We start from the raw sequence: 15,104 nt of genomic DNA on the forward strand, positions 1-15,104 counted from the left end.
TCTCTTCCTCAACATCTTCAAAACAAGAACTTTCCAGCAGGCGTGCTGTGGACAAGCAGCTACGACTCAAACAATTGCCATTGACTTTAAAAATCATTGGACACTTCCTATACCTCAGCTGTGAACTTCTTCCAAAGGGCACCATTGAAGACCAAATCCAGTGCAGAGTGAACTGTGCCAGTGCAGACATTTACAACTTGTAAAAGAAGACAAAGGCCTTGGTCTACAATGCTGTGGTTGCATTTTGTACAGCATTAGGATTTGGATAAGGCACCTCCAGGCAGTAGAGAATTTCACCAGTGGACCCTCAGCATGGCACTCAAAGTCAGCTGGAAAAATAAATGCCCAAACACCGGCATCCTCACGGAAGCCAATTTTCAATATTGTAACCATGATCGTACAAAATCAGCCCTCTGATCTGGACATTGTAACTGCATACCAAGTAATCAGCTTCCATTCCATAGTTTAGGGATGGCACTCAATCTGAAAAACGATGAGAGGAAATGTTACTGGGGTACTCCAAAAGCCTCACAGGAAAGGCATCTAATTGGTGCATGGGAGGAAGATGCCAGCAATGGGACCGTGCAACAATGCCTCATCAAAAAACCCACAACAAGTCAGAAACTAACCACACACAAACCCTGCTGTGGAGAAGTGATGAAAGTAGAAGGGCAGGGAGCGGAATGCTGGCATGAGATCCATACAACTTCCTTCTACCTCCTCAGGGCACTTCCTGCATCGTCTACCCTATAATTCCTGTTGAGCCACCTGAGGCACACAGATCATGAAATCTGGGAGATGTCATCCTTGTTTCAAGGGGCTGATAGCGATCATAGCAGCAAAAGAAAAAACATTCAGAAAAAACAGCAAAAATATTTGGAAACTTTCTATTCAATTGACCAAATTTCTGTTTGCAACCTAACTTCACCGCCATATGACAGCACAACGTGGAAACTCCTGAATGGGAGTGGCCAACTGGCCACCATGCCAACCAGCAGAATCTATTTGGCCATTCATTGCTTGACTCAATGATCTGAAATGACACAGGCAGAATCAAGCAGGTCAATCACTTTCTATTCCATCCCCCTCAACTGCCAAAAAATGTAAGATCCAGACCTTTGACATCAAATCTATCAGCCAATGTCACGCTATGACATGTAGATTTCAACAACTCCGAAATGCAAACATGCAAACTAGGAGCAGGTTTCATTAATTCAACAATTTGAGCCAGATCATCAGACATTTCTGCAGCTATCAATATTAGCTAGTGGAGATAAATCATCAACTAATCTAAGTAGTTGAGGATCCTTTTAAATTGGGTGGAAACGGGAGATGAAAGAGACGTAGCCTTTCTACTATGCATTTTTAACCAACAATACTATCTGGAGGATTGAACTCCAAAATATCTTCTGTTCCTTACAATATACCTTACTCAGAAAAATTGCAAAAATTCACTACAAAACATTTTTCTTTCATCTTATTGATTAAATATGCCACACCTTGGCATATTATGGCTGAAAGCTATAGGCAATGGCCTTTCCCCATTGTGCGTCTTCTGTGCTTGCCTCAGCATGTAATCCTGCACCTTGGAACTTGCCACTTTGCAACTCAGTCAAGGGCAATTGTTTGCATCAGGAGACCAGAAAGCTTCTCTCCATAATAATAGAATTTCAGATTGCTTTGTCACAATCTGACTGTTTTGCATACTTGAAGCAATGACCCCTGGGCTGAAGACAACACCCTCACTAGAATCATAGAACTGTACAAGTTGGAAACAGACCTTTCAGTCCAACTCAACTGAGCTGACCAGATATCCAAAAAAGATTGAGACCCATTTGTCACCATTTGGCCCATATAGCTCGAAACCCACCTTATTCATGCCTTTTAATTGTTGTAATTGTACCAGGCTCCACTACTTCCTCTGGCAGCTCGCTCTATACATACACCACCCTCTGTGTCCCTTATATATCTTTCCCCTCTCACTTCAAAACCTATGCCTTCTAGTTTTTGTCTCCCCTATCCTATTGGCTATTCATCCTATCCATGCCCCTGAAGATTTTATAAACGTGATAAGGTCACTCCTCAGCGTCCGATGTTCCAGGGTAAGTAATCCCCACCCATTCAACCAATCCCCACAGCTCAAATCCTCCAATCCTAGCAACAGCCTTGTAAATCATTTCTAAACCCATTCAAGATTAACAACATCTTTCCTGTAGCAGGCAGACCAGAAGTGAATGCAGTATTCCAAAAGTAGTCTCGCCTTTAAAAAAGTATCAGGGACGACTTTCTCCATAAGAATGTGCCTGTATGCTGGACATGCCATTTTGGAGCTAAAGAGGTCCTTGTAGCATCAGAACCCAGATACAAAGGAAGCAAATTTTACCTTCAAGACGTTTCCAAATTTGGCACTGTTTGTGAAAAGATTGTCTCAACTTCCTTCTCATTTTCAACGAATTCAACAAAATCACTTGCTAGCCAGGCCATCTTCTAATCAAAGGGAAAACCTACGTAAGTCAATCGAAAATATCTGTTGAAAATAGAGCAATTTCCTGCTTTTTAGACAATGCTGATTATTAAACGTAGATTTGCAATGTTAGTAATTCTGGCACACATGAGTCATGCCCAAGTAAACCATCCCTTTAACGTTAGCAATTAAAATGCTTCACTCAGCCAAATGCTGATTGTTACACGATTTGCAGCTTAAGTATTTTAATACATTTTAATGACAAGCTTAACTCTTTATCACATTGATTCTGAATTATGTTGAAATGTGAAATGTGCTCACTCCCATTCATGAAGTCAGCAACTAGATTTTACTCAATTCAAATAAATGCATGCTGTCCTTATGCAACACTCCTTATCTTCATGTCAGGGCATAACATTGGATAGAACAAGAAATGTTCAGTTAATCCATTTTGTTCACACCTGGTGATATTTGTATTAATTTGCATCTTCCACTCATTTCAAGGCCATATGCCAAATTTTAGACTAACGGGGAAATTTTCTCAAAAATAATGCACACGCCTTCAACTATTTCAACTTCTAGGCCCGATATCTGTCATCCAGATGAATGAAGTAAATGGAGGGAGACTAATTCAGATACTACCAGCAACAACATGTGGTTCTCTGATTTAGGTAGCTCACTACCACAAATCCTCCCTTCTCTATACTGAGTCTCCAGCCTATCTACTTATCAAAGGTTGAGGATAGACCTCTAGTGAATCTAAACAGAAGAAGTGCTGGTCTAATATGACGAGATAATTTATTGCACAATATCAACAGGCAATGTTTATATTTGTAATCCTGCAAGGAAATATTCTTTCTTCTCTTTCTTCTCAATTTGATTTTTAATTATTATATTAGAAAATAGTCGAAATCTGGAGCATTCCAATGCTGCTTATAATCTGCTGTTCTTTAAGCTTGTATACTAACATTCATCAATGCTTTTTAAAGTCTGTTGCTGGCAAGTTTGCAAGACTCTACATCACAGCAATGTTCCAGTAATTCATTTGTCTGCCAGTCTTTTTAAATTCTGTACTGTAATAATACTGTATTAATTTCTTTAATAAAGCTTTAAACTCTGTTTAATGCTGGCCTGTAGTAATTTAATGCCTCTGAGCTCTTAAGTTCAGTTTCACAACAATACAGTAAGCCAAACAGTATCTCTGTACAACTTGCAGTTTTTTCTAACATCGTTCATAATCAAAATAGTGATTCTCCATCATATTTTGTGTTTTCCACCTTCTCCAGAAAAGGTGGAGCTTTCCTGCCTTAACAGTCCAAAAACAATGCACTTTCTTCTGCAGATAATAAAATGTGAGGCTGGACGAACACAGCAGGCCAAGCAGCATCTCAGGAGCACAAAAGCTGACGTTTCGGGCCTAGACCCTTCATCAGAGAGGGGGATGGGGGGAGGGAACTGGAATAAATAGGGAGAGAGGGGGAGGCGGACCGAAGATGGAGAGTAAAGAAGATAGGTGGAGAGAGTGTAGGTGGGGAGGTAGGGAGGGGATAGGTCAGTCCAGGGAAGACGGACAGGTCAAGGAGGTGGGATGAGGTTAGTAGGTAGCGGGGGGTGCGGCTTGGGGTGGGAGGAAGGGATGGGTGAGAGGAAGAACCGGTTAGGGAGGCAGAGACAGGTTGGACTGGTTTTGGGATGCAGTGGGTGGGGGGGAAGAGCTGGGCTGGTTGTGTGGTGCAGTGGGGGGAGGGGACGAACTGGGCTGGTTGAGGGATGCAGTAGGGGAAGGGGAGATTTTGAAACTGGTGAAGACCACATTGAACCCGGTTTTAAATACTTTCACTGACTGCAGACTTAATAAATCTGCCTGCCAAAACCATGTTTTAAAGACTTGAGTCTCAGTCCTTTTAAATCTTAAGCTTATTCTGACTTTTCTTCTTCTGCTGTATTCATTGCTCAAGTTTCTATACTTTCCTGACTTAAATAAATTCTGAGCCCACCTTCTGAGGCAGTCATAGAAAAGGACCTATTAGTCCAACTCATCCGCACCGACCTGATATCCCAATCTGACTTAGTTCCATTTGCCAGCACTTGGCCTATATCCATCTGATTTCTCCTATTCGCATATCCATCAGATGCCTTTTAAATGTTGCAATTGTATTCGCTTTCACCACTTCCTCCAGTAGCTCGTTCCATATACACAGCACTCTCTGCATGAAAGTAACCCTTTAAGTCTTTTTTAAATCTTACCCTTCTCACCTTAAACCCTTGCCTCTAGGTTTGGACTCCCCCACCCTAGGAAAAAGACCTTAATTATTCATCCTATCCATGTCCTCATGATTTTTTAAACTTTTATAAGGTCACCTCTCAGTCTCTGATGCTCTAGGTTAAAATGTCCTAGCCTATTCAGACTCTCCCGAAAGTTCAAGTCCAGTCAATGTCCTTGTAAATCTTCTTTTGCACCCTCTCAGGTTTCATAACATCTTTCCTGTAGAAGGATGACCAGAATTGGATGCAGTATTCCAAAAGTGGCCTCATCAATGTCATGTACAAATGCAACATGACATCACAACTTCTGTACTCAGCATTCTCACCAATGAAGGCAAGCTTACCTATGCCTTCTACACCGCCCTGTCTTCTTGCAAGTCCACTTTCAAAGAACTATGTACCTGCACCCCTGTTCCTTTTTTCAGCAACTCCCCCAGCGCCGTACCATTAACTTTATATGTCCTGCCCTGGACACCTCATATTTATCTAAACTAAACATCATCTGCCACTCCTCGGCCCGTTGACCCTTGTGATCAAGGTCCTGTTGTTCTCTGAGTTAATATTCTTCACTGTCCACTACTCCACCTATTTTAGTGTCATCTGCAAACTTACTAATCACGACCAAATCATTCCCCTATTACAAATTACTTTTCTTGCCCCTTCCCTTCTAGCCGACCTGATGGAGCCTACCTGTGATGGTGGAAAATTTATTAAGCCATATATGAGATGAGGATATCACTGATTAGGCAAGCCCATCTCTTATTGCCCACAAGCCAGTTGAGACTCAACCACATTGCTGCGTGTCTGGAGTCACATGCAGACCATGCCATGGAAAGTAGACAATTTCATTCTTCAGAGGCATTAGTGAACCAGATAAGTTTTTACAATAATCAACAGTCTTCATTAGACTCTTAATTCCAGATTTTTATTGAATTCAAGTTCCACCATCTGCCATTACAGGATTTGAATCCAGGTCCCCCCTAGAAGCTTGGGTCTAGCAACATCATTAGGCTATCGCTTCCCCATTTTTGAGAGGTGAGAAGTCTCTTTATCACTTCATTGCCCTCCCTTTCTGATCTTTGAAAAATTTTGATAAAAGTTTTCCTCCCTATCATAAGGGAGATCTAACCTTACTCCTGGATCTTTCATCAATCCCTTCAGGCCCATCTTCACAAATCTTCTCAGTACAAATGTCTTCTTTTCTTTCCCTATCCCACACCGTTGTCCGTCTGCCTCTCTTCCACTTCTCAGTGAAGGTTTCCCTGGAATATTAAATTCATCTTGTTTTAGTTGCCACAGCAGCTGTTGGTTTTCCAATTTCTGCTGCTGACTGACAATCTGTGTCTTCTTAAAACTTCTTTGAGTGACAAATTCATTTTTCTTAAAAAGCATTTTCTTCTTTCTTCAGAATCAATAGATTATGATTGCCCACTGCTACTACCATGTCAGCTGAATGGAATTGACACCACTGCTGACCACATCAGACTCTTCATACTTCTGCCTGTGTGTGGATTTGGGCTGTTCTCTGCCACCAACCCTCCTTTCCATATGTTGATCTAGGGTCTGTTTAATTAATCGTGGCAGGGGGTAGACCACTGGTGAGTCTAAACAGAAAAGGTGCTTGTCGTTAATAACCAGATAGTTTTTTGGCATGATAGAAATCATGGGGAATTGAGTTTCAGAGCTGCAAGATTATGCTGCAGCTCTATAAAATTCTGGTGAGACCACACTTGGAATATTGTGTTCAGTTCTTGTCACCTCATTATCAGAAAGATCGGGAAGCTTACTCAAATCATACAAAGTGCAAGAGAGGGTGCACAGCACATTTACCAGGATGCTGCCTGAATTGGACGGCAGGTCTTATAAGGAAAGGTTGAGGAAGCTAGGGCTTTTTTCATTGGAGCAAAGAATGATGGGAGGTGATTTGATAGAGGTGTACAGGATGATGAGAGGCATAGATAGAGTGGATAGCCAGATACTTTTTCCCAAGGCGGAAATGACTATTATGAGGGGGCATAATTTTAAGGTGATTGGAGGACAGTGTAAGGGAGATGCCAGAGGTAGGTTCTTCACACAGAGAGTGGTGGGCGTGTGGAATGTGCTGCCGGCAATGGTAATGAAGTTAGATACTTTAGAGACTTTTAAGTGACTCTTGGATAGGCACATGGAGGCTAGTAACATGTGGGGGGCGCAGGGTAGATTGATCTTGGTAGGATAATAGGTCGGCACAACATCGTAGGCCAAAGGGCCTGTACTGTGCTGTACTGTTCTATGTTCTGTATTCTTAAACAGATATGTTTACAATGTAGACATTATTAATAGGAAGGATCTAAGCCCGAGACGTCAGCTTTTGTGCTCCTACAATGCTGCTTGGCCTGCTGTGTTCATCCAGCTCCACACTTTGTTATCTCGGATTCTCCAGCATCTGGAGTTCCCATTATCTCTGATTATTAATAAGAACTCTTAGACCTGTACAGAGTACATCTTCACCATTCAGGTCCTTATGCAGAATTCAACCGATTCTCGCTAAAGATGAGACAATGTCATCTAATTGGATGGAGCTCAATATAATGTGACCATTGACTCCTTTGGAAATATTACTTTAAATAACAGGGACTAAGTAAGTGGATGTATCAGCTATGGTGAGAGGGAAGTGTTGCTGGAGATAATTGTGATTTAGGGATGGTGACAGAAGTCTTTAATCAATGCCACACTATGAGTTTACGTAAAGGACAGATGAGTCGAGGAGCAGTCAAAATCAAGAACTGTCTTCAGGCTGAGACTTCATAGTAATGCTACTTACTATACATGAATACTAAATACTGCCATATACAGTAACAAGTCATTTTTTGTCTATTGCTATCAAGACTCTTTAAAATTCTAGTTTGTTACAGACTTCTTTCAAAGAGCACAATATTCTAACACTGCCCACACTGTGCTATTTATACTCAGTGATGTGCAGCTCTGTTACATCATCACAAAGTTGCTCCAAGGTCCTGATAGCCTTACACAGCAAGAAGCATAGTCCTAGGAGGTCCAAACTTTCCTTACAGAATTCAGAAACTTTGGAGAAATTTTACTCTTTTTGCCCACAAGAAACTTTGTATGATTTGAGTAAATTGGTTGTTGACAACAAGGTTATGAACAGTGGTTTCTAACCTAGCTTGGTTATTACTCTGAGATAACCTACTAGAGAGGCAAAAGATCCAATACACCAAAAGTTGAAATTAGTGGTCTAATTTTCAGTAAAAACAGTAAAGATGGACTTGCTTCTTTATTTGCCTTATTCGGTTTCTTTGGCTAAATTATAATTATCCTGCCACAAATAAGTCAACAAAACTATGTTTTGAAGTATCCTATGAATGAGCAATCTCATTCATTTTATTCTCAGGGAAGAGCCAGTGTCAAACTCAAAGATAGGGAAGTAACCAGTTGATCTTGTTCATACTGCCATATATCTAGAAGCCAAATAACTTTATAAAACCCAAGATTCTGTCTCCAATTTCAATCATTTTCTACCATGGTTTGCTACTTTTAATGATGTATTTACATAGACCCCATTTACTCAGGTGGGGACTTCTCAAGCCGATGGAGTCTTGACCATCACCTTCAGATCCCACATTCCTTCTCCTTGGGACGTCCACCACTTCTCGTGTATCTCAAGCAATTGACAGGCCAGTCTGTTCTGTTCCAAGTGGCAAACACAGCTTCTGTTTGTTTTGGTTTTTTTTTAAGCTATTGCTTTTGATGAATAAAAGTGAAAGGTAGGAACTATTTGAAGGACTTCTGCCTGTGATTGCTTCATCTTGAATAATGTTAAGATGCTGGGCCACACTGGGCTCTGGGCAAAGATTAGCACTGATTTAGACAGGATCCATGTGGCTGAGGATGGGGTAAGCAATGTGGCTTGTTTCTTAAACAGTGATCAATATGCAACTATGCACACACAATATTTTTATTTGCCATGGGATATTTGCATCACTACCTGGCCAGCATTTATTGCCAGTCCCTATTTGCCCTTGATGAAGATGGTGGTGAGCTACCTTCTTCAATCACTGCTGCCCAAATGCTGCAAGCAAATTCACAATGCCATTAGAGAGGGAATTGTAGTGATTGTAGTGGGATCAGCCAGGTGGACCAAATTGAGTATGAGTGCCTGGGCAGAGGCTGTTAATCAGTTCCAATCAGGGAGCCCTGGCTGACAGATTAGTATAGGGAGTGTCAGAGGCCCTGCTCACTCAGAGCTGCCTCTGAGGAAGCTGGATCACTGTCAGGGCCTCTCCACATATAAATAATTTAACTTATTTTGTAACGACTGGGTTATGATGTACCAAGTATAACAATACATCTAATTCACTAACATTGTTCAGTCACCAAATTTAATAGGTGTTTTTTTTTAAATGTCCAGTGCTTGTTCATCTGGACACCACCTGTTGTTATACAACGCTTTTTCAAAATAGCACTTCAGGGTGCTGGTTAGATTGTTATCTACTTGATCTATGGATTAATTAAAGGTATGGACTAGTATTTCAGGCTTCCATCAAACCACTCTGGGTCAATTGCTTTTTGGCTTGGGCTGTAAAGACCATTTTGGTTTGATTAGTAAGCTATTGAATTGACAATGTTCCACATGTTACACGAGAATGAAACCATCAAATTCGCTGCAACTTTATATTGCATGAATATTTTTCAACCTCTTAAGCACGTGTGAGATGAAACAGAGGAGTGGGAGAAAGGTTTGAGTGTGTTTTCAGTGGAATGATGTTCTTTGGTGGGAGACTTGTTGTTGTATTGCCCAGTAAGTCATATCCACTTTAGATGTGAAACTTGGTGATGGGATACTTGCCTCTGTAGACTTATTTCAGGAATGTGTGAAGAAGTATCAGTTGTGCCACCTTTGTGCACTGGTAAGTATTGGTTTAAAGTTGTCATTCAATTAAGTGTACAGTGAAGAGAAACTCTGGACTGCCAACACTTGACTGTGTATTTGGTAGGCTTCAAAGATGGCAGTAATTTTGTGGATCCTACAATGTCAATTACTTCACCGACAATGAGTGGAAGAATTGGATAAGTGGGGCAGCACAAAGATACGGTACATAGGTAATGAGACATCATTGAATAGTGGTTAAGGAATACCTAGGGCTATACCTCACCATTATAATTTGTTTAGTGCTGTGTGAGCAACTTGCCTTTGTATGAAGAATTGTCAGGACTGTTTATGATTGACTTACCAGAAACAGGCCATTCAGCCCTTTGAGCCTGCTGCATCATTCAATAGGATTGTGGCTGATCTGCCTGTGGTCTCAACTTCTCTCTTCTGACAAGTTATTTTCATGACTCATACGAACAGCTCACAATGTACACTTGCAAAATTGCAAGAGTGCACAAAGTAGATATGACTTACTGGCGATGCAACAACATGTTTGGGGCAGCATGGTGGCTCAGTGTTTAACACTGCTGCCTCACAGCACCAAGGACCCAGGTTCAATTCCAGCCTTGGGCGATTGTCTGTGGAATTTGCACATTCTCACCATGTCTGCATGGGCTTCCTCTGGGTGCTCTGGTTTTCTCCCGCAGTATAAAGATGTGAAGGTTAGGTGGATTGGCCATGCTAAATTGCCCATAGTGTCCAGGGATGTGTCGATTAGGTAGGTTATAGAGATGAGTCTGGGTGGGATGTATGAGGCCCAGTGAGGACTTGTTGGGCCAAGGGCCCTGTTTCCCCACTAGGGGTTCTATAAAACAAAGTCTCCCACCACAGAAAAACAGTGCACTGAAAATACTCTCAAACCTTTCTCCCATTTCTCTGTTTCATCTCACACATGCTCAAGAGGTTGAAAAATATTCACGCAATATAAAGTTGCAGCTAATTTGATGGTTTCATTCTTGTGTAATACGTGTAACATTGTCAATTTGACAGCTTACTGATCAAACCAAAATAGTCTTTACAGCTCGAGCCAAAATACCATTGACCCAGAGTGGTTTGATGGAAGCCTGAAATACTAGTCCACGCCTTTAATTAATCCATGGATCAAGCAGTTAACAATCTAACCAGCACCCTGAAGTGCTAATTTGAAAAAGAGTTGTTTAATAATTGTGTCCAAATGAACAAGCACTGGGCCTTTAAAAAGACATGTATTAAAATTGGAGACTGAGCAATATTAGTGAATTTGAATGTTTTGATATTTGGTACATCATAATCCAGTGTCTACTAAAAAGGATGAAAGGGTATTGGCTATGTGTCATTATGCCAGGAAATGAAACAATACAGAAATTTGGCCCATTATATATCTGTGTCTCTGCTGATTTTTTGAAAGTTATCCAAATCCCCTGCTGGTTCCCCAGAGCCCTACAAATGTTTCCCGCAAAATGAAATTAATTTGAAAAATCAGAATTAAAGTTCCCAACAGATGATAGTTTTTGTTTTGTGGACTATCATTTGACACAAAATCTGTAATCTTAATCAGAAAGGCAAGAAGGTTTTAAATGGAAATGCTTTACTGAAGCAGCAAATAATTCATGGCTCAATTTAATCCTGTTGTAATCACAGCATCAAGAAAATTATTTCCAGCAGGTTTCTTTAGAACCAAAGGCTGATTTAGTTGTCAAGCAGTTCACCTACATAGGAAAATTAAAACAATTCAAGTGCAATTAATTGACCATAATGTGCTTTGCAATGTCATGACGATATAAGCGAATGCTACAGAATGCAAGTTCTCGGATTATTGCGGATCACTCGCTTTCATCTGTTGCTGGGACTTGAAGTATGAGGCTTTCTTTCACTGAAGGTGTATCTGCAGCAGTTCTCATTTCAGCCAAATATTACCTGCTAAGAAAAGCAGGTTGTAAAGCAGCGCTTTCATTTCTTCCTTTCCTGAATTGTAGTTGTATTGGGCTAATGAATCCTGAACCATCCGCAAATCAGGAGCCATCTGGTTTGATGGTCCTCACAGTAAACAAATCTCCAGAAGGAAAGTCTGAATGGTTTGCAGATTGAAAGCCTGGAAGTAAGAGTTTCCTTTAGATCCTATCAAACTTCACAGTTGAATCATTGATGAGAGCTCCGTTCATGAATACTTTTTGGGGAAGCTGATGGTCTAATTTGATGCAATTGACTGGTAAGACGCAATATCAAAGATTGGATTATAATTTAATTCCCAGGCATGGGCTAACAGCCTTGAGAAGTTGGTGGTAGTGACATTTCTTTTCAATTGTGGCTGCCTTGACCATTTGAGGCGGTATTAAGATTTGACCATATATTTTGATATTCATTCATGGGGTTTGGGCATTGTTGCCTGGGCCAGCATTTATTGTTCACACCCAGTTGCCCAGAAAGCAGTTAAGAGCCAACCATACTGCTGTAGGTCTGGAGTCACATATAGTCGAGACTTAGTAAGGACAGCAGATTTACTTCCTGAAAGGACATGAATCATCCAGATCGGTTCATTCAACAATTGACAATGGTTACACGGTCAGCATTCGGTCAGCTTTCATAAAAATTGAATTCCAGTTTCAACATCTGCTAGAGTGGAATTTAATCCTACAGTTGTCAACTTGAGTGTGGGGTTCTGGGTTAAAAGCCCAGTAACTACCACTAGGCCACCACCTCCCTCCGGCTGCATGGCGTGCACCAGTGTCATATGCAGGTCAGGGCTGGTAAGGTTAATAGATTAATTGTCTATAATTAGGATACATTTTTACATGGTGGTTAGGCCATTTTTGGAATATTCTATTCAATTCTAGTCTCCCTGCTATAGGAAGGATGTTACGAAGCATGAAAGGGTAAAGAAAAGATTTACAAGGATGTTGCTGCGGTTAGAGGGGTTGAAGTTGAATAGGCTGGGGCTATTTTCCCTGGAGCATCCGAGGCTGAGGGCTGACCATGTAGAAGTTTATAAAATCATGGGGGCATAGATGGGGTGAATAGCTAAGGTCTTTTCTTCAGAGTAGCAGAGACCAAAACTAAAAGGCATAGGTTTAAGATGAGAGGAAAAAGATTTAAAAAGGACCTAAGGGGCAACTTTTCGTGCAGCTTGGTGTGTATATGGAATGAGCTGCAAGAGGAAGTGGCGAAGGATGGTTCAATTACAATATTTAAAAGGCTTCTGGATGTATACAGGAACAGGCAAGGTTTAGAGGGATATGGGCCAAATGCTGACAAATGAAACTAGATTAATTTAGGATATCTGGTCAGCGTGGACAAGTTGGTCTGAAGGGTCTGTTTCCATGCTGTACAGCTCTATGAATTTATGAGAAAATAACCAATATGTTTTTTGTTTCCACTGTTAGTCCAAAGTTAACAATAATGGGACCTGAAACCACAGCCTCAAGTATACTCATCCAGTATATTAACTATTATACTGTCCTAATCAAGTCTGAAAAAAATCAATTAATTATTTTAACTAAAAATGTTCCAAATTTCACCTTGAAATGATAATGTTTGTCAAGTTGATCCTCTATTCCCATTCCGACACTCCTTTGTCAGGAAAATTGATGAGGCTTCTTTCTATAGCAATTAGTAGGACATATAAGAATAGTTCAGTCTGACTAAGGTAAGATTATAATTAAGTAACATTTTTTCTCCCACTATAAGTATACCAATTTGATCGGCCATTGTGCTTCTTCTAGATGGTCACAAGCTCCATTCCTACCCCACACAATGGTGACCACTCTTCACTCCATCACTTTTGGACACAGAGGCCTGGGAAAGAATAGTGCTGTTTAAGCATAAGGGGCAATAATACCAGAAGGACCCATTGCTCTACATAAGCCTTGTTTATCTTGCTGCTGCATGCTACAGCATGCTCTCAATGCAGACATTGATCCACAGCACATCCTGTATGGACATGAAAAAAGGTATCATGCTGGCACAGTTACAATCGCAATTACACAGAAACCTTTAGAGAAAAACAAATGTACTACGAAATGGAATAGTTGGTGTAAATGCTTGGACGCCCGTTCAGGGGAGACTTGTTGGGACACTAATAAATTTAAGGTGGAGATAGACAGATTTTTAGTTAAAATGGATTAAAGTGTTATGGGACATCAGTGGGAAAGTGGAGTTGAAGCTGTGATGAGATCAGCCATGATTGTATTAAATGATGGAGCAGGTTCAAGAAGCTGAGCTGCCTCCTCCTGTTCCTGGTTCTAATGTTCTTTACATATAGTATCTTTCACAATTTACTTGGGGGACTGTGATGTGGTGCTAATGTCACTGAGTAAGTAATCCAGAATCACAAGTTAATGTTCTCAGGACATTAAATTTAAATCCCACCATTGCAGATGGAGAAATTTGAATTCAGCAAATAAATCTGAAATAAAAAGCTAACCTAACGGTGATCATGTAACCAGTGTTGATTATAGTTTTAAAAACCCCATCTGGTTCACTAATGCTCTTTAGGGAAGAAAGACTACTGTTCTTGCCTGGCTCCAGACTCTCAGCAATAGGAACACAGACAAAGATGTGGGTCATTCAGCCCCTTAAGCCTGTTCATCGAGATTGTGACTGACCTGTAGCCTAATTCCGAATACCAGCCTTGGGCCTTATACCTTAAAATCTTTGCTTTACAAAAATTTATCTATCTCAGATTTAAAACTAACAACTGATCTTGCAACAACTTTGCGGAAGAAAATTCCAAACATCTATCACCTTTCGTGTGTAGAAGTGCTTCCTAACATCTTCCTGAACTGTCTAATTTTTATAGACTATGCCCCCTAGTTCTAGAATCCCCAACCAGTGGAAGTGATTTATCGTTGTCAAGCCTGTATTTTCCTGTCAGTATCTTAAAGACTTTGATTAGGTCACCCCTTATCTATCTAAATTCTAGAGAATGAATTTAACTATTAACAGCCTTCAGGGCAATTAGGGATGGGCAATAAATGCTGCCCAAGCCAACTACACCCACATCCTGTGAATAGGACTTTAAAATCCCATGGAGCTTCGCGTCAGATTAAATAATTTTCAAACGTAGTGATTATTATAATGTAAGTACCAGGGAAGCCACCAAATTATCCCGCTAACATTGATGAGTAAAAGAAAGAGAATGTTGGGTTTTGTGCTGTGCTTTGAACTAGTACCATGGTATCTCTTACATCTACCTGGGGCAAGATTTAATATCTGATCCAAAATGCTGACGGTGCACAACTCTTTTGGTGCTGCATTGACATTTCAGCCTGGATTTGTGAAGTGACACTTCTTCCCCAAAGGAGTATTGCTACCGTTGAGCCAGAGCTGACACTTTAAATACATTTTTATGACTCAATTGGTCTCCATTAGCTGCTACTGCCGCTCATATCTACTATCATAAGATAATCTGATTATTGGAACAAAATAAGAAAACAAAATACCTACAAAACATTAATACATTGGGATGGC

At 40.6% G+C, this 15,104-nt stretch overlaps 1 long non-coding RNA gene across 2 annotated transcripts in view; it reads left to right on the top strand.

The window, feature by feature from the left end:
* The first annotated feature begins 2,231 nt into the window (after positions 1-2,231).
* The window catches only part of LOC125456631 (uncharacterized), a 46,501-nt gene continuing 33,628 nt past the window's right edge, over positions 2,232-15,104 (top strand). For both annotated transcript variants that reach the window (XR_007248484.2, XR_007248485.2), the window contains exon 1: positions 2,232-2,508. This is a non-coding gene — a long non-coding RNA (uncharacterized LOC125456631). The remainder of the gene's footprint in view (positions 2,509-15,104) is intronic.

Source organism: Stegostoma tigrinum, chromosome 8, assembly GCF_030684315.1.
Source record: "Stegostoma tigrinum isolate sSteTig4 chromosome 8, sSteTig4.hap1, whole genome shotgun sequence".
Classification (NCBI taxonomy): Eukaryota; Metazoa; Chordata; class Chondrichthyes; order Orectolobiformes; family Stegostomatidae; genus Stegostoma; species Stegostoma tigrinum.